This window comes from Microtus oregoni, unplaced genomic scaffold (assembly GCF_018167655.1).
Source record: "Microtus oregoni isolate MIOR12 unplaced genomic scaffold, Mior012 000112F_ref0000385, whole genome shotgun sequence".
Classification (NCBI taxonomy): domain Eukaryota; kingdom Metazoa; phylum Chordata; class Mammalia; order Rodentia; family Cricetidae; genus Microtus; species Microtus oregoni.
In genome coordinates this window covers 2,256,554-2,278,260 of record NW_024544738.1, presented here as the reverse complement: position 1 = coordinate 2,278,260, position 21,707 = coordinate 2,256,554, and the positions used below count along the sequence as shown (strand labels likewise).

Sequence of the window (21,707 nt, the reverse complement as noted above, 5' to 3'; positions counted from 1 at the left end):
AAGAACATGGAAGATCTTTCCATTTTCTGGCGTCTTCTTCAGTTTTTTTCTTCAAAGATTTAAAGTTCTGGTCATGCAAGTCTTCCACTTGTTTGGTTAGAGTTACTCCAAGACATTTTATGTTATTTGTGGCTATGGTGGAAAGTGATATTTCTCTGATTTCTTTCTTAGCACGTTTATCATCTGTGTAAAGAAGGGATACTGATTTTTCGAGTTAATCTTGTATCCTGTTACATTGCTGAAGGTGCTTATGAGTTGTAGAAGTTCCTTGGTAGAATTTTGGGGGTAACTTATGTAAACTATCATATCATCAGCAAACAGTGAGTTTGACTTCTTTTCTGGATCGAATCCCCTTGATCTTCTTTTGTTGTCTTATTGCTCTAGCTAGAACCTCAAGTACTATATTGAATAGATATGGAGAGAGTGGACAACTTTGTCTTGTTCCTGATTTCAGTGGGATCACTTTGAGTTTCTCTCCGTTTAGTTTGGCTGTTGGCTTGATGTATATTGCCTTTATTATGTTTAGATATGTTCCTTGTATCCCTGCTCTCTCCAAGACTTTTATCATGAAGGGATGTTGTATTTTTCAAAGGCTTTTTCAGAATCTATTGAGATGATCATGTGGTTTTTTCAGTTTGTTTATATGGTGGATTACATTGACAGAAATTTATATGTTGAACCATCCTGCATCTCTGGGATGAAGCCGACTTGATCATGGTGGATTACGGTTCTGATGTATTCTTACATTAGGTTTGCCAGTATTTTATTTAGTATTTTTGCATCAATATTCATTGGTAAAATTGGTCTGTAATTCCCTTTCTTAGTAATATCTTTGTTTGGTTTGAATATCAGGGTAATTCTAGATTCATAAAAAGAGGTTGGCAATATGTCCTTTGTTTCTATTGTGTGGAACAATTGGAGCAGTATTGGTATTAGTTCTTTGACAATCTTGTAGAATTCTGAGTTGAAACCATCTGGCCCAGGGCTTTTTCTGGTTGGGAGACTTTTGATGACTGTTTCTATTTCTTCAGCAGTTATAGGTCTATTTAATTTGATTGCCTAGTCCTAATTTAACTTTGGTAAGTGATATTTATTAAGAAAATTGTCCATTTCCTTTAAGTTTTCCAATTTTGTGGAGTACAGGTTTTCAAAATATGGCTTGATGATTTTCTGGATTTTCTCTGTGTCTGTTATTATGTCATCCTTTTCCTTTCTGATTTTGTTAAGTTGGGTATTCTCTTTCTGCTTTTTGGTTAGTTTGGATAAAGGTTTGTCTATCTTATTGATTTTCTTGAGGAACCAACTCTTTCAATGATTCTTTGGATTGTTTTCTTTGTTTCTATTTTGTTTATTTCAGCTCTCAATTTGATTATTTCCTGCCATCATTTGAATATGTTGTGTGCTCATTTTCACTGAATTTTAGGAAGTCTTTAATTTCTTCCTTCACCCTTTGATGATTCAGGTGAGCATTGCTTTATTTCCACATGTTTGTGGGCTTTCTGAAATTAGTGTTGCTGTTGAATTATAATTTTAAACCATGGTGATCCAATATGATACATGGGCTATTCCAATTTTTTTGTATCTGTTGAGGATTGCTTTCTTACTTAGTATGTGTTCAGTTTTTGAGACGGTTCCGTGAGGTGCTGAGAAGAAGGTATATTTTATGTTTGGATTGAAAGTTCTATAGATGTCTGTTAAGTCCATTTGATTCATAACATCTCTTAGTTCCCTTATTTCTCTGTTAATTTTCAGTCTGATAGACCTGTCCAGTGGTGAGAGTGGGGTGTTGAATTCTCCCACTATTAGTGTGTGGGGTTTAATGTATGATTTAAGCTTTAGAAGTGTTTCTTTTACATGTGAGGGTGCCCTTCTATTTCGGGCAAAGATGTTCAGTATTGAGTTTTTTCTCTTTATGGATTATTCTTGTGACTAATATGAAATGTCCTTCTACATCTCTTCTGATTGATTTTAGTTTGAAGTTTATTTTGTTAGATATTAGGATAGCTACACCTGCTTTATTCTTATGTCCATTTAATAGGAAAATTTTTTCCCAACCCTTTACTCTAAGGCGATATCTGTCTTTGAGGCTGAGGTGTGTTTCTTGTAGAGAGCAAAAGAATGGATTCTGGTTTTGTATCCAATCTGTTAGCCTGTTTCTTTTTATAGGTGAGTTGAGTTCATTTATATTAAGGGATATTATTTTTATTGTTTTTCCTTTTTATTTCTTTTTTATTATTATTTTTACTGAGCTCTACAATTTTCTCTGCTCCCTTTCCTACCTCTCCCCTCTGCTTCAACCCTCTTTCAAGGTCCCCATGCTCCCAATTTACTCAGGAGATCTTGTCTTTCTCTACTTCCCATATAGATTAGATCTATGTATGTCTCTCTTAGGGTCCTCATTGTTGTGTAAGTTCTCTGGAATTGTGATTTGTAGGCTGGTTTTCTTTGATTAATGTTTAAAAACCACTTATGAGTGAGTACATGTGATAATTGTCTTTCTCTGTCTGGGTTACCTCACTCAAAATGATGTTTTCTAGCTCCATCCATTTGCCTGCAATATTCAAGATGTTGTTATTTTTTTTTCTGCTATGTAGGACTCCATTGTACAAATGTACCACATTTTCCTTATCCATTCTTCTGTCTAGGGGCATTTAGGTTGTTTCCAGTTTCTTGCTATGACAAACAATGCTGCTATGAACATAGTTGAGCACATGTCCTTGCGGCACGATTGAGCATCCTTTGGATATATATCCAAAAGTGGTATTACTGGGTCTTGAGGAAGGTTGTTTCCTAATTTTCTGATGAATTGCCATGCTGACACACAAAGGGGTTGTACCAGCTTGCATTCCCACCAGCAATGCAGGAGTGATGTTATTTTATTTTTCCCTTCTTTGGGATTTGCTGCTGTGAGATCATCTATTGTCTGTGTTTTTGTGGATGTAGCTAACTTCCTTGGGTAGGAATTTTCCTTCTAAAATTGTGTAGGGCGGGATTTATGGCTAGGTTTTGGTTAAGTCTGGTTCTGTCATGGAATATCTTGTTTTGTCCTTCTATGGTGATTAAAGTTTTGCTGGGTATAGTAGTCTGGGCTGGCATCTGTGGTCTCTTAGTGTCTCCACAATACTTGCTCAGGCTTTCAGTGTATCCATTGAGAAGTCAGATGTAATTCTGATAGGTCTGCCTTTATATGTTACATAGTTTTTTTTTCCTTTGTAGCTCTCAATGTTATTTATTGTGTATGTTTAGTGTTTTGATTATTATGTGGTGAGGGGACTTTTTTTTTTTGATCCTTTCTGTTTGGTGTTCTGTAAGCTTCTTGTATCTTCATATGCATATCTGTCTTTAGGTTGGGAAAGTTTTGTTCTGTGATTTTGTTGAATATGTTTTCTGGCTTTTGAATTGAACTTCTCCTCTTTTTATCACTATTATTCTTATGTTTGGTCTTTTCATGGTGTCCCATATTTCCTGAATATTTTGTCTTAAGCTTTTGTTAGGTTTAATGTTTTCCTTGACTGATGAATCTATTTCCTCTATTGTATCTTCAGTGCTTAAGATTCTCTCATCCATCTCTGGTATTCTACTGTTTATGCTTGCGTTTGTGGTTCCTGAATGTTTTTTTCATATTTTCTGTTTTCAAAATTCCCTCGGTTTGTGTTTTCTTTACTCTATTTTGGTTTTCAAGCCTTTAATCATTTCTTTCTTTTGTTTGATTGCCATTTCTTGGTTTCTTTAAGGAATTTATTGATCTCTTTCAATTTTTTGTTTGTCTTTTCTTCCATTTCTTTGAGGGAATTTTTCATTTCCTCTTTAAGGGCCTCAAACATTCTCCTAAATTTATTTTTTGGTTATTTTCTTCTGCTTCATTTATATTTTGGTGTTTAATTCTTATTGTTGTAGAGCCACTAGTTTTTGTTGGTGTTGTGTTGCTCTTTGTGGTGTTGACTGTGTTCTTACCTTGTCTACCCATCTTTTCCTTTGATTGGTGTAGCTGGTGCTGTGTCTCTGGTGATCAGTCTTCCACATGCCAATGGACCCAAGGCTCAGATGGTTGTTCCTCAGGACCATGGTTCCAGTCAGTCAGTGTTCCCAGAGGTTGCTTGGTGCTCCCCAGTATTGTTCTGCAATTCTGGAGGTTGGAGGTCATTTGGGCCTGCTCCTATTGAGGGTGCTTGCTTGGGGATGCTTCCACTGATGTTGCTGCCTTGGACCTGCTCCAGCAGAGGTCACTGTATTGGACCCATTCCTATAGAGATCACTGACTGAGGCCTGCTCCCTGGGAAGTCCCTGACTAGTGACTTGGTATTCTTTAAAACAAACAAAACCTTTCTTTTTGGTTTTTCAAGATGGAATTTCTCTGTAGCTTTGGAGCCTGCCCTGGCACTCATTCTGTAGACTAGGCTGGCCTCACACTCACAGAGATTCACCTGTCTCTACCTCTTGAGTGCTGGGATTAAAAGTGTGTGCCACTAATATGTAAGAGTTAACCAATAAGAAGCTAGAGCTAATGGACCAAGATGTGATTTAATTAATACAGTTTCTGGGTGGTCATTTCGGGAGTCTGGGCTGTCATGAAATGAACAAGTGCCCTCCTTACAGCAAAATGGCTCTCCAATATGGTCCACTATATCCACATTAAACCTGAGAAAGCTTAAAAGGGAACTCTAGACACAACAAACAAAGTTTAGCTGCATTTTTTTAAGCTGGAAGCTTGCTGCAGCTCCCTTAAGAGAAGTCTTCCTGATTCAGCAGTAACAGAAAAAAAATGCAGTTTCAAAACAGCAGTTTCCTGGTTCTCCAGCACAAATGACTCTAGCTCTTTTGGGAGGTTCAGCCAAGGAGCATTTAAATGGGATTTATGAGCAACATGCTACAACTTGCTTAATGGCAACATAGACCAGCTGTGCGCCTAAAAATGGAACAATGTACATGGCTCTCAGCGGTAGCAAACAGCTCCACCATGCTGGACTGGGCAGAGCAAGCAGAAGGGCCATACCACTGCTTAAGCTCATAAGAAGGGCTTAGCATTTTAAGAAGCAGTTCTGATAAGGATTACAGATATGCAATAAAGACAATTCGAGATTTAAAAAAGACCTCTAAATGGGTCACCTTGTTGGATAAATGTACATAGGCTTTGGAGAGAGAAGAAAAAGAATATAGAGATTTGGGAAAGAAGTAAATCATTTTTAAAAAAACAAAGTCTTTAAAGAGACAATTCGAGATTAAAAAAAGACCTCTAAATGGGTCACCTTGTTGGATAAATGTACATAGGCTTTGGAGAGAGAAGAAAAAGAATATAGAGATTTGGGAAAGAAGTAAATCATTTTTAAAAAAACAAAGTCTTTAAAGAGACAGAGTACAAACAGTCATAGATAAAAGGAGTAAATATAATAAAATAAATATTAAAGAGTAAGAATAAAAACAAGCCACATAAAGATGAAATATACAAAAAGGGTCTGGATTATGTATATTATTGTGTTTTCTTTGAATTTTTGACTGTGAAAGTACAGAGAGATATTTCATTATATGGGCTGATAAACAAAACCAGCAAATATGTTCTAAAGGTATCATGACTTCCAAATTTGGGTCTAAGGATTTGTTGCTTTGGAAAAGAGTTTCTGCTTTTGTTACCACAGAAGATGAGAACCTGTGGAATCCTTCCAGACTAATGTGATCTGATGGACCAAGACCCCCTGAAAGGTCACTTTGAAAATTTCTCAAAAATTACTTTGCCCAATAAACAGCAGGAAGCAGTTTGAAGAGAACTACACCCATATTCCCAAATATTGTTTATAAATGTTTGTTTAGATTTAAAGGTGTATATGTTATAGAGATTTGCATTGGTATAATTTTGGTTTACTGATTCATATTTAAGGTCAGTTTTGTTATATGTGTATTTCTGCTCTTGATTAAGGTATTATGTATGCAGCTCATTTAAAAATATAATGTATTATTTAAAACATAGTTAAATAGAGAGTCATCTATAATAGTCAAGTTTGTAGTCATGTTAGTTAGATTTTCTAGATGTACAAAGATGTTTTTCAGATGGATAGGCATTCTTCAAATCTTTCAAAGACTACAGAATTTGGCATTTAAAATGTTTAAAAACTTAGAAATTTTCATGACAATAAGACACATCTGCTCCTGGCAGCACCAATTGCTTCAAGAGGAAGATGGGCATCAAAGAGGCTCCTTATGGAGTTTGTTAGCCATTTAGACAAGAAACTGCTCTTGCCTGGACTGCTTGAAATGTCAGGGTCCCTGCTTCATGAAAGAGTTTGCCAGACATTCTTCAGGACACAGAAGGAAGCAACTTTGCAACTGCAAGGCAGAACAGATTGTCAAATTTCCTGCTTTGTGGAAAAGTATGCTGGACACAATGGGCCTGTGGGCTGAAGACTGAATGCCACAACAACACAGAAGAACTTTGGGTGACTGTCCAGGCAGGGACATGTCTCTATCAATTCTAGAATTTTGGAAGTTGCTTATGATGTGCTTCCTGTTCACTTAATATATCCTTCTGGAGTCTTTGATGGAGTTGAAGAATATGTAGTTATAGTTTTTCTTAGTTATCATGAAAGATACAGTAGACATAAATATTGTAATTGTAATTCTTGCTTGATAACTGTTTTGTTATATGTAGTTTTACTATGTTAAAGTTAAAACCTTTCTTTTTATTTAAACAGAGAGGGGGAGGCAATGTGGGATTTTCCTCTGTATGTTGTGATTACCAGTGGTTAATAAAGTACTGCTTTGGACTTATAGTAGGGCAGAACTTTGCTAGGCAGGGGAAACTAAACTGTATGCTGGGAGAAAGGAGGCAGAGAAGCATAAGCCATGGAGCTGCCGCCAGAGCCAGATAAGCTGAAGCTTTGTCAGTAAGCCACTGCCATGTGGCGATATACAGAACATGGTTTAAATTAATATATAAGAGTTAGCCAATAAGAAGCTAGAACTAATGGGCTCAGCCGTGATTTAATTAATAAAGTTTCTGTGTGGTTATTTCAGGAGTCTGGGCATCTGGGAAATGAACCAGTGGCCTCCTTACAACATACCACCACTGCCCAAACTGAAGTATTTTTAGAAAGGTGTAGGGATAAGTCCCGCCCCTTAGGGGCCGTGTTCGCCTCGGGCTAATGTTTGCCTATAAATTTGGCGAGCGTGCTCCCAGCTGTCTCTTCTGCTTTCCTGGTCTCCGCAGGAATGGTGGTTCTGTAAGTCTATTTGCCATTAAAGCTATATATATATATATATATATATATATATATATATATATATATTTACAATCTGTCTGCATTTGTTTACGCCGTTACATTTTGGCGTCCAACGTTGGGCTATTTTGCCCCCGACTCAAGCGGGTAGCCCGCTAGCTAATACAGCACCCTCCCGGGTACTGTTTTTTAGTTCGTGACTCCGGCCCCAGTGCCGAGTCTGAGACACACTCGGCCACACAGGCCCATTCTGCCTGCCTTGGCTAAATTTGCAGCGGAACCCCACTGCCTGAATTAGCAGAAGCTCAAGTACCTGCGGTTTTGCAACAAAAGCTGCCACAGCAGCAGATTTGGTCTGATACAAAGCACGAGCAAGGAACTCAGGACCACGAGGGGTGCACCCACACACTAAGACAATGGGGATGTTCTATTGGGATCTCACCAAGGCCAGCTGGCCTAGGTCTGAAAAAGCATGGGATAAATCCGGACTAGCTGAACATGGCGGACAATGAGGAATACTGAGAATTCAAGAACAATTGCAGTGGGTTTTTGATCCTACTGCACTGCACGTACTGGCTTTGTGGGAGCCTAGGCAGTTTGGATGCACACCTTATGAGACCTGGATAGAGGTGGGCAGTCCTTGGGCTTCCCTCAAGTCAGGGAACCCTGATTGCTCTTCGAGCAGATGAGGGAGGGGGACTTGATCGGGGGAGGGGGAGGGAAATGGGAAGCGGTTGCGGGGACGAGGCAGAAATCCTTAATAAATAAATAAATTTAAATAAAAAAAAAAGTGACTTGGCCGGGCGGTGGTGGCGCATGCCTTTGATACCAGCACCTAGGAGGTTGAGACAGAGTTCAAGTTTTTTTTTTTTTTTTTTTTTCGAGACAGGGTTTCTCTGTGATTTTGGAGCCTGTCCTGGAACTAGCTCTTGTAGACCAGGCTGGTCTCGAACTCACAGAGATCCGCCTGCCTCTGCCTCCCAAGTTCCAAATCAGGAGCAGAAGGAGAGAGAGCACGAGCAAGGAACTCAGGACCGCGAGGGGTACACCCACACACTGAGACAATGGGGATGTTCTATCGGGAACTCACCAAGGCCAGCTGGCCTGGGTCTGAAAAATCATGGGATAAAACCGGACTTGCTGAACATAGCGGACAATGAGATCTCAAGAACAATGGCAATGGGTTTTTGATCCTACTGCACGTACTGGCTTTGTGGGAGCTTAGGCAGTCTGGATGCTCACCTTACTAGACCTGGATGGAGGTGGGGGTTCCTTGGACTTCCCACAGGGCAGGGAACCCTGATCGCTCTTTGGGCTGACGAGAGAGGTGGACTTGATTGGGGGGGGGGATGGGAGGCGGTGGCGGGGAAGAGACAGAAATCTTTAATAAATAAATAAATTTAAAAAAAAAACAAATATCTAAGCTGGATGTGATTGTGCACAATTCTATTCTGAGCATGTGCTAATCTCAGCATGTGGAAGACCATGTGCTCCCAGTCAGTCTGGGCTACATAGGAATTTCCAGGACATCCTGGGCTACAGAATGGCTTACATTGTCCAGCCTCAATATGAGGGCTTTTGCCTCGTCTTATTGCATCTTTTTTTTGTTGTGTTTGGTGGTTGTCTCTTGGAGGCGTGCTCTTTTCTGAAGTGAAATGAAGTGGGGAGTGGGTCTGGAAGCGATGGGAAGTTGGGGGAGCTGGGGAGAACTGAGGGAAGGATGTCTGTGGTCTGGATGTATTGTATGAGAGAAGAATCTATTTTCAATAAAAAAGACACCCTGTTTCAAAGAACAACAAAAAATGTAAAAAGAATCACATGTAAATTTATGACTGACATGTAAATTTATGACTGACAGATTTCCCCAGGGTTGTCTGGCTTTAGTATCTGGATAAAACTGACCTAAAATTGTATGAAAAACATTGTGTCATATTGATGTCAATTCTACTTTAATTATTTGGTAGAATTATCCATTGAAACTATATGGGCCAGGAAATTTTCTTTGGAAGAGTCTTTACTATTAACTCCAGTTTTTATTGTTTTTGAATTTTTCAAATTATCCATTTCATATGGGCAGAGTTAGGGTAGTTTTGTGCTTTTGAGGAATTAGTGCAATTTACCCAGGTTATCAAGTATTGAAACCATTTGTAAAATAATTATTGATATTTTTAGGGCTTACATCTGCTGTTTTTCCATTATTTTTCTGATTTCCCCTTTCTGCCTTTTCTGATTTGAATATTTTTTCAAAACTTCACTTCAATTTCCCTGCAGTATTTCTGAGCAGACCTCTATGTATGTTTATTTCAGTGGCTCCTTTGAATTATACATATGCAACTTACTCTAGCCTACTTGAGTTAACTATTTGCTGCATCTAGAGCAGCCATTTGCATTGGGGTCTCTTTAACTTCTTCCCTTTTCATGATTCTCTTAAATAGTTTCTCTGTATGTATTGAAAACAAAATCATACAGTCTAAATTTGCCTTAAAATCCAATGTAATTTGTGATCTGGGGAAAATGGCTCATCAGATAAGAGCATTTGCTGCACTGACTAGATGGGGGAGTTATATGGGAGGTGGGGAAGGAAATGGGAAGAGAAGGAGGGGAAACCATGGGTGGTATTAAAATAAATGAAACATTTAATAATAATGATGAACCTGAGTGCAGCCAGGCAGCGGTGGCTCACTCCTTTAATATCAACACTTGCGAGGCAGAGGCAGGTAGATCTCTGAGTTTGAGGCCAGCCTGGTCTACAGAGTGAGTTTTGGGACAGCCAAGACTAAACAGGAAAACCCTGTCTTGACAAAACCAAACCAACCAAACAAGCAAACAAAAAATAAAAGTGAGTGGAGATACACAGAGCCCATGTAAAAAGTGGGGCATGGATGTCTACAACCCCTAGTGGTGTGGAGACAGGAGGATGGCTGGACTTGGTGCCAGCCTAGCTCCAGGTTCAGTACCCAGACTCAAAGGAATAAAGAGTGATAGAGCAGGACATCCAACATCCTCTTTTGTCTTTTGCATTCATGAGCATGCATAGCCCTCCCACATGTGGGTGTGTGCAGACACACACACAACAGTTTCTATAAGAAAAGAGTCTATTTGTTTCCTTGTATTTCCTTACTCTGTTCTGTCTCCATTTGTTAGGGATGTGTACTCTTCTTTTAGCATTTGCTTTCAGCTGGAAAAACTTCCTTTAGCACTTATTGTACATCAACAAACTGTTTTCCATTGAGGAAGTCATTATTTCAAAATCACTCCTGAAGGATATTATTATGGGATATAGAAATCTGGGTTAACAGTTACTTTCTTTCCATCGCTGAAAATATGTGGCACTTCAAACCACCATGCTTTCAGATATTAAATCCATTACACTTTCCCATAAATGATGTCATTTATCTCTAGATACTTTCAAGAATTTTCTTAATCTTTTCTTAATTTGATGAATCAATTAACCTAATTAAATTACTAAAAGATAGTTTTTCTAATTAGCCCAGGATAACTTCAAATTCATGATTTTCTGTTTACACCACTCAAGTGCTGGTATTATAGGTATGCATCACCATCCCTGGCTAGAAGTTACTTTTCTGAAACTTGATCGTGCTTTGTTTGTGGGTAGGTTTCTTTGAGTCTTTATTGATTAACATTCTCAGACATTACTGAATCTGTGAACTTAAGCCGTTTGTCAAATTTGTGGAAATTTCAAGCATATTTCTTCAAGTATACTTTCAGCCTCTTACTGGAACTCTGCTGGCATGAAGGTAGATCAGTTATTGGAGTACACCAGACTTGTCAGCTCAATTCATCTTTTTTTGTCTTATTTTGTTTTGAGACGGGGTCTCTCTATGTACCCTGCAAGGCCTGGTGCTCACTGCAAACTCAGAGATTTGCCAACAAGTGTCAGGCTTACCACACCTGGCCCTCTGTTCATCCTTTTTCACTGTTTTCTTTTGTTTGCATTGAGTCTACTCAATTCTTTTTTAAAATTTTTATTATTTATTCTGCAGTGTTCCTCCTGCACATATGCATACACGCCAGAAAGAGGGCACCAGATCTCATTATAAGTGTTGTGACCTGCCATGTGGTTGCTGGGAATTGAACTCGGGACCTCTGGAAGAGCAGCCAGTACTCTTAACCTCTAAGACATCTCTCCAGACCCAGTAATTCTTTTTTTAAAGTACTTATTATTTTTATGTGTATGCATGAGTGCCTGCATGTATGTATGGGCACCACCTGTATGGAGGCCGGAAGTGGGCATAAGTTAACTCTGGAACTTGAATTACAGGTATTTTTGAACCACCATGTAGATTGGGAACCAAACTTTGGTCCTCTGCAAGAGTAGCATGTGCTCTTAAACACCAAGCTATACCTCCTGCCCCAGAATTTGGTAATTATTTATTCAGTCAGCATGTTTCGCAGTTCAGCCCACCCAGAGAGTTTTTTTGGGGGATGTATTGTATTTTACACGTCTAAAATTTCCAACTGGTTGTCAGGTATGGTTTCACATATCTGTAATTCCAGAACTCAAAAGTCTAAGGCACGAGGATCACAAAGTCGAGGCTAACCTGAGTCACATAGTAAAACATTGTCTCAAAAATTTTGTTTTCCATTTGATTCCTTAAAAATATGCCCCCTTCCCCCCAAAAAAGTCAGGTAGTGATGGCACATACCTTTAATCCCATCACTTGGGAGTCAAGGCAGGTGGATCTCTGAGTTTGAGACCACCCTGGTCTACAGGGCAAGTTCCAGGACAGGCTCAAGAACTACAAAGAAACCCTGTCTAGAAAATGTATATGTATATATGTATATATGTATTATATTTCTTTGAACATTTATCATTTTTTATTTTAATGGTGTTTATAAGTGTTAGTTGAAGCACTACTTTAATAATAACTGCCTGTATTCATCAGGGTTCTCTAGAGGAACAACCTTTAGAATGAATATATATTAGAAGTTTTATTAGATTGTCTTATTTTATATGGTCTGAGTCATCTAACAATGGCTAGCTTCCTACTGGGAGAAGTTGAGAACACAGTAGCATCTTCACCCATGGGACAGAATGCCTCAGCACTTCCAGTCTGGTGCTAAAGGTAGGAAAAATTTCTAGAGAGTTCCAGGTCGTCACTCCAAGTTGGAAGCCTGAAGAGGCTAGGTTCTGCTATTAGCAACACATGCAAAAGAAGAAGAAGAAGCAGTGTAGTGTAGATGAAGTTGCTGGCAAGAGTGGAAGAAGGCAAAACCTTTTTTTCCTCTCTCAGTCTTTCTTTTTATCTGGGCCAGCACCCCCATTTAGTGCAGGCATTCCACTTCAAGTAATCTAGTTAGAAAACTACTTCACAGGTATGCCCATCAGCTTGCCTTTTACTTGACTCCACATCCAGGTCAAGCTGACAACCACAATTAGCCATATCACTCCTTTAAGCTTGTTTCTGGTTATTTTAATAACAGTGTTGTGTCAGTATTGCAATCTGTCAAGTGTTCTTTCTCATTCAAGGTGAAATTTTCTTGGTTTTTTGTTTGAAAAGTGAGTGCTCTTTTCATTTTCTTTTGCATGTTTAGGGTCTTGTGCTCTTTATCTCTGACTCTTGTCTCAATCATTTTAGCAAACCTCCACTAGCAGGACACTGGCACCCTATTTGGTTACAGCCAGGATAGGGTTGCTGACTGTGCTGCCTAGTTTTATGTCAACTTGACACAAGCTAGAATTATCTGAAAGGAGGTGTCTTAGTCGCTGGGATGAAACATCAGAACTAAAAGAAATTTGGGAGGAGAGGGTTTATTTGGCTTACACTTCCACAACATTGTTCATCATCGAAGGAAGTCAGGACAGGAACTCAAACAGGGCAGGAACCTGCAGGCAGGAACTGATGCAGATGCCATGGAGGGTGCTGCTTACTAGCCTGCTGCCATGACTTGCTCAGCCTGCTCTCTTATAGAAGCCAGGACCACCAGCCCTGGCTAGACCCTACAGGCTTGCCTACAGTCTGCCCTTCTAGAGGCATTTTCTTAATTAAGGTTCCCTCCTCTCATATGACTTTAGCTTATGTCAAGTTGCCATCAAACTAGCCATCACAGGGCATACAACACCTTCAGAGGCCAGAAATGTGCATCACATTTGTGAGCTGCCAGGTGGATGCTGGGAGCTGAACCCAGGTCAAAAAAAAAAAAAACAGGTACTCCACCCCATCTCCAAGTTTTAAGATTTTTTTTAACACTACATTTTGATTGTATGTTGTGAACATTGGAACATTGTGGATGGGGGCATGTGCATGGCACAGCAACTGTGTACAGGAGGGTCCCAGGAATGACTTCAAATGGTCAGGCTTGGCACTGGGCTATCTGGCCATTTAAAAGAGAAGCTTGTATTGTACATTTCTAATCATTTTGAAAAATCTTTCTCCCCAAACTGTTCATCGATAATTTTCGGGTTTTGTTTTGTTTTGTTTTGTTTTGTTTTTGAGACAGCTCTCCCTGTTATGTAGCCCTGGATGCCCTGCAACACACTGTGAAGAACAGACTGACCTTGAACTCAGAGATTCACCTGCCTCTTCCACCTGAGTGCTGGGATTAAATGCCCAGCACCAGTAGTTCTATTAAACTGATAGATATCTTTGCACAATAGAAAAAAATGCTAAACTTCATACACATTTAATATCAGAGTGAAGACCCCCAAATCAAGAAACTAGTAGCAAGATCAGGCATGTTCAGGGTGGTAGAGAGTTGACAAATGTGATCTTATGAGACTCAAAAGCTTTAGTACAGAAAAACATCATTTAAGTGATGAGACAGCGTACAGGATGAAAAAGTCTTTACCAGCTATACATCTGATAGTGGTTTGGTATCTAGAATATATAAGAACAAACAAACGATAACAAATACTAGCATGGATTGGGAAAAGAGAAACACTTATTCACTGTTTGCAGGAGTGTAAACTGGTATGGTTTCATGGAAATCAGTATGTAGGTTCCTCAAAATATTAGAAATAGATCTACAACATGATCCAGCAATACCACTCCTGGACATATTTTCAAAGGACGCTACATCTTATGACAGAGACACTTGGTCATCCATATTCATGGCTGCTCTATTCACAGTAGCCAGGAAATGGAAACAGCCTAGATGTCCATTAACAGATGATTGGAATAGATAATGAAAGAGTGGTTCATAACACAATGAGATACTAGACAGTTCTAAAGATAAATTATAACATTTGCTGGCAAATGAATGGAGCTGAAAATAATCATACTGAGTCAGATAACCCACACTCAGAATGACAAATGTCACATGATCTCTCTCCTGTGTGGATGCTAGATTTGAATCTAGATAAGAGTGTTTAAATTGGAGTGCCTATAGAAGGCAAAAACTGTTAAGGGGGCTATGAGGGCAATTTCAAAGAAAGGGGGAAGAGTACATAGCTGTGAAGGGAAAAGGGGTATAATGATACAGAAAGAGTTAAATGGGGTGGGGGAAGGAAGGAAGAGGAGAGGATTATGGGTAAGGATAACTAACACTAAAGACCTTTGAAAGAACTATATGGAAATTACTACTATGGAAACTTCCTAAAACATATTTGCATACATATATGAAAAGGGTTTAAATAGAGTTACCCTGTTTACCTAAAGATGTGGCTTCAATCCCAGCTCCTCCCCACATCTTCCCAACATGCCTCTGAAAGCTCTTTTCTTTCTCCCCTCCCCTTTTAATGAAAATAAATTCTTTGTTCATACAGTATATCCTGATTATAGTTACTCCTCCCTCTGCTCTTCCCACTTCCTTCCCAACCCCAACCCACTCCTTTTCTGTCTCTCATTAGAAAGTAATAGGCTTCTAGGAGATAACAACCAAACATGATACATAAAATATAATAAAATGTAATTGGAGGTTTCTCTCCCACCCGCCAGTTCCCAAATAACCACTCTTAATATTAATTACAAACTGTTTGGTCTATTACATCAGGTTTATTATTAATTAGCTTTTACAACTTAAAAATCATTTCTATTATTCTATATTTTACCACAAGGCTTGTGGCTTGTTACCTCACATCTTGCTTCCCCAGAGGCTCCTGGTGACTCCCTGACCCTGCCTTCTTTCTCCCTGTATCTGGATTTTCTGCCTAGCTATATTCTGCTCTACCATAGGCTAAAGAAGCTTCTTTATTAACCAATGGTAATAAAATATATTCACAGCAATAAGATAAAACAACAGCCATCACATTGAAGTTTGACAAGGCAACCCTCAAGGAAAAGAGCCCAAGAGAAGGCACAGGAATCAGAGACCCACGCATTCATACTCTTGGGAGTCCCACGAAAATGCTAAACTGAAAGCTGTAATATATATTTTGAGGACCTGGTGCAGACCCCTGCAGGCCCCTGTGGATGCTGCTTTAGTATCTGTGAGCTTTGCTCATGTTTATTTAAAAGGCTTTATTCTCCTAGTCTCCTCCATTCTTTCCACCTCTTCTTCTGCAGTGTTCTCTGAGCTCTGAGGGGAGGGATTTGATGGAAACTTCCCATTTAGAGCTCTGTGATCCAGGCTCTCTCTCTCTCTCTCTCTCTCTCTCTCTCTCTCTCTCTCTGTGTGTGTGTGTGTGTGTGTGTGTGTGTGTGTGTGTGTGTGTGTGTGATGTCTGGCTGTGGCTCTCTGTATTTGTTCCCATCTGTTGCACTAGGAAGCTTCTCTGATGACGGCTGAATAAGGCACTGATCTATGAATACAGCAAGATATCATTAGGAGTTATTTCATCAATTTTAAGACAACTAATATTTGGTTTTACCCTAGGTGTCATTAAACCTCTATCAGATGTGTAGTTGGTAAAAATCTTTTCCCATTCTGAATAAGTATCATTGGCAACACAGTAGTTTTTCAGTTTCATGAGGTCCAATGTATTAATTGTCGATCTTAGTGTGTGCACTCCTGGTGTCCTGTTCAGGTAGTGGTCTTCTGTGCCAATGTGTTCAAGGCTATTCCCAACTTTCTCTTCTATCAGGTTCAGTGTACCTGGTTTTATGTTGAGGTCCTTGATTCACTTGGATTGAGTTTTGTGCAAAATGATAGATATGGATCTATTTGCATATTTTTACATGCCTACATCCATTGTGGCCAGCACCATTTGTTGAAGGTGGTTTTTCCAGTGTGTGTTTCTGACTTCCTTATATACAAAAAATCGGGTGTTTATAGTTCTGTGGATTTATGTCTGGGTCTTCAGTTCTATTCCATTAATCAACGTTTCTGTTTTTGTGCCAATATCATGCGATTGTATTATTATAGTTCCAAAGTACAGCTTGCAAACAGAGATAGTAATACCTCTCATAGTTCTTTTGCTATTCAGGATTGTTAGCTATCCTAGTTTTCCTGTTTTTCCATATGGAAGCTGAAAATTGTCCTTTCAAGATCTATGAATTCTGTTGGAATTTTGAAAAGTATTGCATTGGATGCATATATTTTTCGGTAGGATGGCAATTAATCCTAGTGATCCATGGGTATGGGAGATCTTTCCAACTTCTGATATCGTATTCAATTTATTTCTTCAATACTGAAGTTTTATCATACAAACCTTTCACTTACTTCATTAGATACTATGCATTATTTGAGCCTGTTGTGAAAGGTGTTGTTTCTTTGATCTCTTTCTCAGTCTGTTTATCATTTGTATATAAGAGGACTATATCATTTATCATTGTATATAGTAGGATTACTGATTTTTTGTGAGTTAATTTTATATTGAGCTACTTTATAACAGTTGCTGTGGCCATGGTGTCTCTTTACAGCAACAGAAACTCTAAATACTACAAATAGGTATATAGAGAGTGATCAACATTGTTTTGTTCCTGATTTTAGTACAACTGCTTTGAGTTTCTCTCCATTTAATTTGACGTTGGCAATGGCCTTGCTGTAAATTGTTTTTATTATGTTTACATAGGCTCATTATATCCCTCATCTCTCCAAGACATTTATCATGGAGGGATAATGGATTTTATCAAAGGCTTTTTCAGCTTCTGAGATCATGTTTTTTTTTCCCTTTAGTTTATATGGTGGATTACACTGATAGATTTCATATATTGAACCATTCCTGCATCTCTAGGAAGGAGCCTACTTGACCATGTGTATGATCTTTTTTGATGTGTTCTTGGATTTGGTTTGCAAGTATTTTCCCAACTATGTTTATAGGGAGAATTAGTCTGTAATTATTTTTGTTGGGTCTTTATGTAGTTTGGGTATCAGGATAACTATGGCCTCATAAAATGAATTGGACAATGTTCCTTTTGCTTCTATTTTGTGGAATAATTTAAATAGTATTGGCATTAACTCTTCTTTGAAAGTCTGGTAGAATTCTGCACTAAAACTATCTGGTCTTGGGTAAGTGGTACCTATCAAGCAAATTATCCATTTCTTTTATATTTTCCAATTCGGTGGAATACAGGTTTTTAATGTCCTTATGATTCGCTGGATTTCCTTGGTGTCTGTTGTTCTGTCCCACCCCCATTTATTTTTTGATTTTGATAATTTGGATATTTTCTCTCTACCTTTTAGTTAATTCTGATAAGGGTTTTTTCAGGCATAGTGGTTTTTCTCAAAGAATCAACCAGTTGTTTCTTGATTATTTGTATTGTCTTTTTGCTTGTTTCTGATTTTAGCCTGGAGTTTGATTATTTCTTGCCATCTACTCCTTTGGGGGTGATGTTTTTCTTTTTGCCTTGTTCTAGAGCTTTCAGGTGTGCTGTTACTTTGTTAGCATGAAATCTCTTTGGTATTTTTTTATGTAGGCACTTAGTGCTAAGAACTTACTTTTTAGAACCACTATCATTGTGTCCTTTAAGTTTGGGTATGTTGTGTATTCATTTTCACTCAACTTTAGAAAGTCTTATTTATTTCTCTCTTGACTCATTTTTCATTCAGTATAGTGTTGTTCATTTTCCTTGAGTTTGTAAGCTTTCTGTTGTTTCTGTTGTTGTTGACATCCAGCTGTAATCCATGTGGTCAGACAAGAAGCAGAGGACTTGTCTTTATTTTCTTGTATCTGTTGGTACTTGTTTGTGTCCAAAATCTATGAAGTGCTGAGAAGGTGTATTCTTTTGTATTTGAATAAAATGTTCCGCAAATATCTGTTAGGCTTATTTGGCTTATAATGTCTATTAGCTCTAGCATTTCTCTGTTTAGATTTTTGGGGGATTTTGATGACTTGTCTATGGCAAGAGTGGGGTATTGAAGTCTCCCACTGTCAGTGTGTGAGGGTCTATATGTGATTTAAGCAGTATTTAGTGTGCTTAGATGCTAAGAATTAAAATGTCTTTCTTGGTAGATTTTTCCTCTAATGAGTATGTAGTGTTCTTCCCTATTTCTTCTGATTAGTTCCCATTTATTTTGTTAAATATTAAAATAACTACACGCACTTGCATTTACTTGGAATAACTTTTTTCAACACTTTACTCTGAGGTAATGTCTATCTTTGATATTGTGGTATGTTTCTTGGACGCAGCAAAAGGATGGATACTGTTTTAACATCCTTCTGTTTGTCTGTGTCTTTTTATTAAATAATTGAGACCACTGATGAAAAATATAAATGACGATTGTTGTCTCCTGTGATTTTGATGTTGTTGGTGGTGGTGATTGTGGGGTGTGTCTATGTGTGTGTTGCCCATTTCTTCATTTAGCTGGTCTGGGATTATTTATTCCCAATGTTTTCTTGGGTGTAGTCAATCTCTTTAGGTTGGAGTTTTCCTTTTAGCCCCTTCTGTGGGGCTATATTTTGGATAGATATTGCTTAAATTTACTTTTAGCATGGAATATCTTGTTTTTGTCCATCTATGGTAATTGAAAGTTTTGCTGCATATAGTAATCTGGGCTTACATCTGTTGTCTCTTGGAGTCTGCAGCACATCTCTCAAGGCCCTTCTGGCTTTTAGAGTCTCCATTGAGAAGTCAGGTGTAATTCTAGCAAGTCTGCTTTTATGTGTTACTTGGTCTTTCCCATTGTAGCTTTTAATATTCTTTCTTTGCTCTGTAAATTTACTGTTTTGATTATTATGTGCCGAGGGGACTTTCTTTTCTGGTCCAATCTGCTTTATATGCTTTTTGTACCTTCATAGACACCTACTTTTTTATGTTAGGGAAGTTTACTAAGATCCTGTTAAATACTTCCTGTGCCTTTGGCCCATGTTCCTTTTCCTTCCTTGTTCCTATTATTCTTGGATTTGGTCTTTTCATTGTGTCCCAGATTTCCTGGATCTTTTGAGCCAGGAGTTTTAGATTTAACACTTTCTGACCAATTTATCATTCCTTTTCAATCGTATCTTCAACACCTAAGACTCTTCCATCTCCTGTAAAGCTTGCCTCTGTGGTTCCTATTCAAGCTCCTAAATTTTTCACTTCCAGATTTCCCTCAATTTGGGTTTCTTTTATTGATTTGTTTCCACTTTCATATCATGAACTGTTTTATTAATTTCCTTCACAAGGGAGTCTATAGGTGGTGTGCTACAGAGCCAGGGATGAGACTGGGGTACTGGACTTGAAGGAAGTGAAGATCTGCAGTTAGCCTACCTGCTTCCCTAGCAGGGGTGACCTGTGTGTTTCCAGGGTGCGCCTGCTGGAGTGGTTGGGAAGATCTGTAGGAGCCACTGGAGGTGGAAGCACTTGGGCAAGGGAGGCTTCAGAAGGTGTTCTGCTGCAGAGCTGGGAGTTAAACTGGGGGAGTGGATTTGGAGGAGCAGAAGAGGTGAATTTCTGCAGTTAGTCTACCTGCTTCCCTGGCCAGAGTGCCAGAAGGCTTTTTTCAGCAGGCATCCCACCTTGGTAGCTGTAAAAAACACAGTAATATTTGCAGAGGGGCCTGTATTATCTTCTCCCATCCACTGAACACCTCAAGTAACATTTTCTCTGTGTGTCTTTTACAAACAGAAATAACAGGCATTGATTTGCTATGCACTTTCAATACTTGATAACATAACTTGAATAAAGAAAACTGCAGTTAAAAATCACCAGGGTTGAACAGACTGTGAATTTTTCTTTTGTTTTTTCGAGATAGAGTTTCTCTGTAGCTTTGGTCCCTATCCTGGAACTAGCTCTTGTAGCCTAGGCTGGTCTCAAACTCACAGAGATCCTCCTGCCTCTGCCTCCCGAGTGCTAGGATTAAAGACGCGCACCACCTCCACCTGGCCAGACTGAATTTCTATGAAGGTCAAACATCTTTTGTTCTTTCCCTTCCAGGTCAGTGGCCACAAACAGGTGAGCTCAGCAGGCTGCACCAACGGCAGAGAGGCTGTGAGGTGGAGGCAATCTATCATACTGTCAGAGACTGGGACCAATTTGGTACCAACTGCTGTGCAAATCTGCTGGTCAGGAACATCACAAGCTGTTAAGTAATGACGGACACATTGGCAGAGATGAAGTTTCCTGAAAGGAAGTGACAGTGCAATGTGGATATTTATGGTCATAAAATAGGAAAAGTTTTAGTTCCCAGGCTGAACTTGGCTCTGCTTGAGACATTTCAACAAGGCATCCTGACAACAAAGAAGATGTGACACGATTCCATTTCGCATCAGCAGATGTCTGGACAAAAGTCATCAATGTGAATAAGGGCCAAGTGCAGTTGTGCCTTTCTTGAATAAATTACTGTATATTAAATAAAAGGTCTGGGTGGTTTTGTGTCTAGGTTTCTTTCCATTAGCCCTCCTCCTGTAGAACCAGTTTTCTCTGGGGATAGGAGATCTAAAGAAATTGAAACTTTTTTTTTTGCTTTCAAATTGTTCTATTTAGTAGTTTGTTTTTTTTTTTAACTATGCAGTTAAATGGCACAAGCATCATGCTAATGACAGGGCTTGTTTTGCTAAGCAGATTTTGGGAAATGGCTCAATTGCATGAGTTCAATAGTCTATAGAAAAGGAATATAAGAACCATGAAGGAAACTGTATATGGGGTTCAAGAATTTTCTTTTTAAATTTTATTTTACCTGTATGAGTGTATTATCTGCATGTATGTCTGTGTGCCATGTTCATGCCTAGTTCCCATGGAGGCCAGAAGAGGGAATCAGATCCACTGGAAATAGAGTTACAGATAGTTTTGAGCTTTGTAAACTGGCATGTGAGAATCAAATCCCAGTCCTCTGGAAGAGAAGCCAGTGTTCTTAACGACTGAGCCATCTCTATGCCATTTGGAGTCAAAAATTTTAGCAGTCATTCTACAAGAAACTATTAAATTACAATGTCAAGTTTATACCCTTCAGTCTCACAGATTCATGTTGCCAACTCCTGGTGATGTGTTCTTTAGGGTTCTGCACTCACAGCCTGGGAGACTCTTCGGGGCGGGAGGAATCCCAGGCTGAGACCACATTTAAACCGTTTCTTTTAAGTCTAAAAATCCCAAAAAGATGTTAGCATGGAGGCTCAGACCCCAGTGTTAACCTGTCTGTGCAGCTAAAGCTGGTCTCAAACTTGTACCTGCCTACTAAATGTTGGGTTCCAGATGTGTACTAGTATGTCCAAATGACACCCTATTCTCTCTTCCCCCTAAA

General features: G+C 38.9%; 1 protein-coding gene across 1 annotated transcript in view; it reads left to right on the top strand.

Annotated features, from left to right (window-relative positions):
* Positions 1-20,458, top strand: part of LOC121443745 (carbohydrate sulfotransferase 7-like) — a 42,679-nt gene extending 22,221 nt beyond the window's left edge. Inside the window, exon 2 of the mRNA XM_041645543.1 lies at positions 20,405-20,458. The gene's annotated coding sequence lies outside the window, so the exon portion shown is untranslated. The remainder of the gene's footprint in view (positions 1-20,404) is intronic.
* Positions 20,459-21,707: the final 1,249 nt, after the last annotated feature.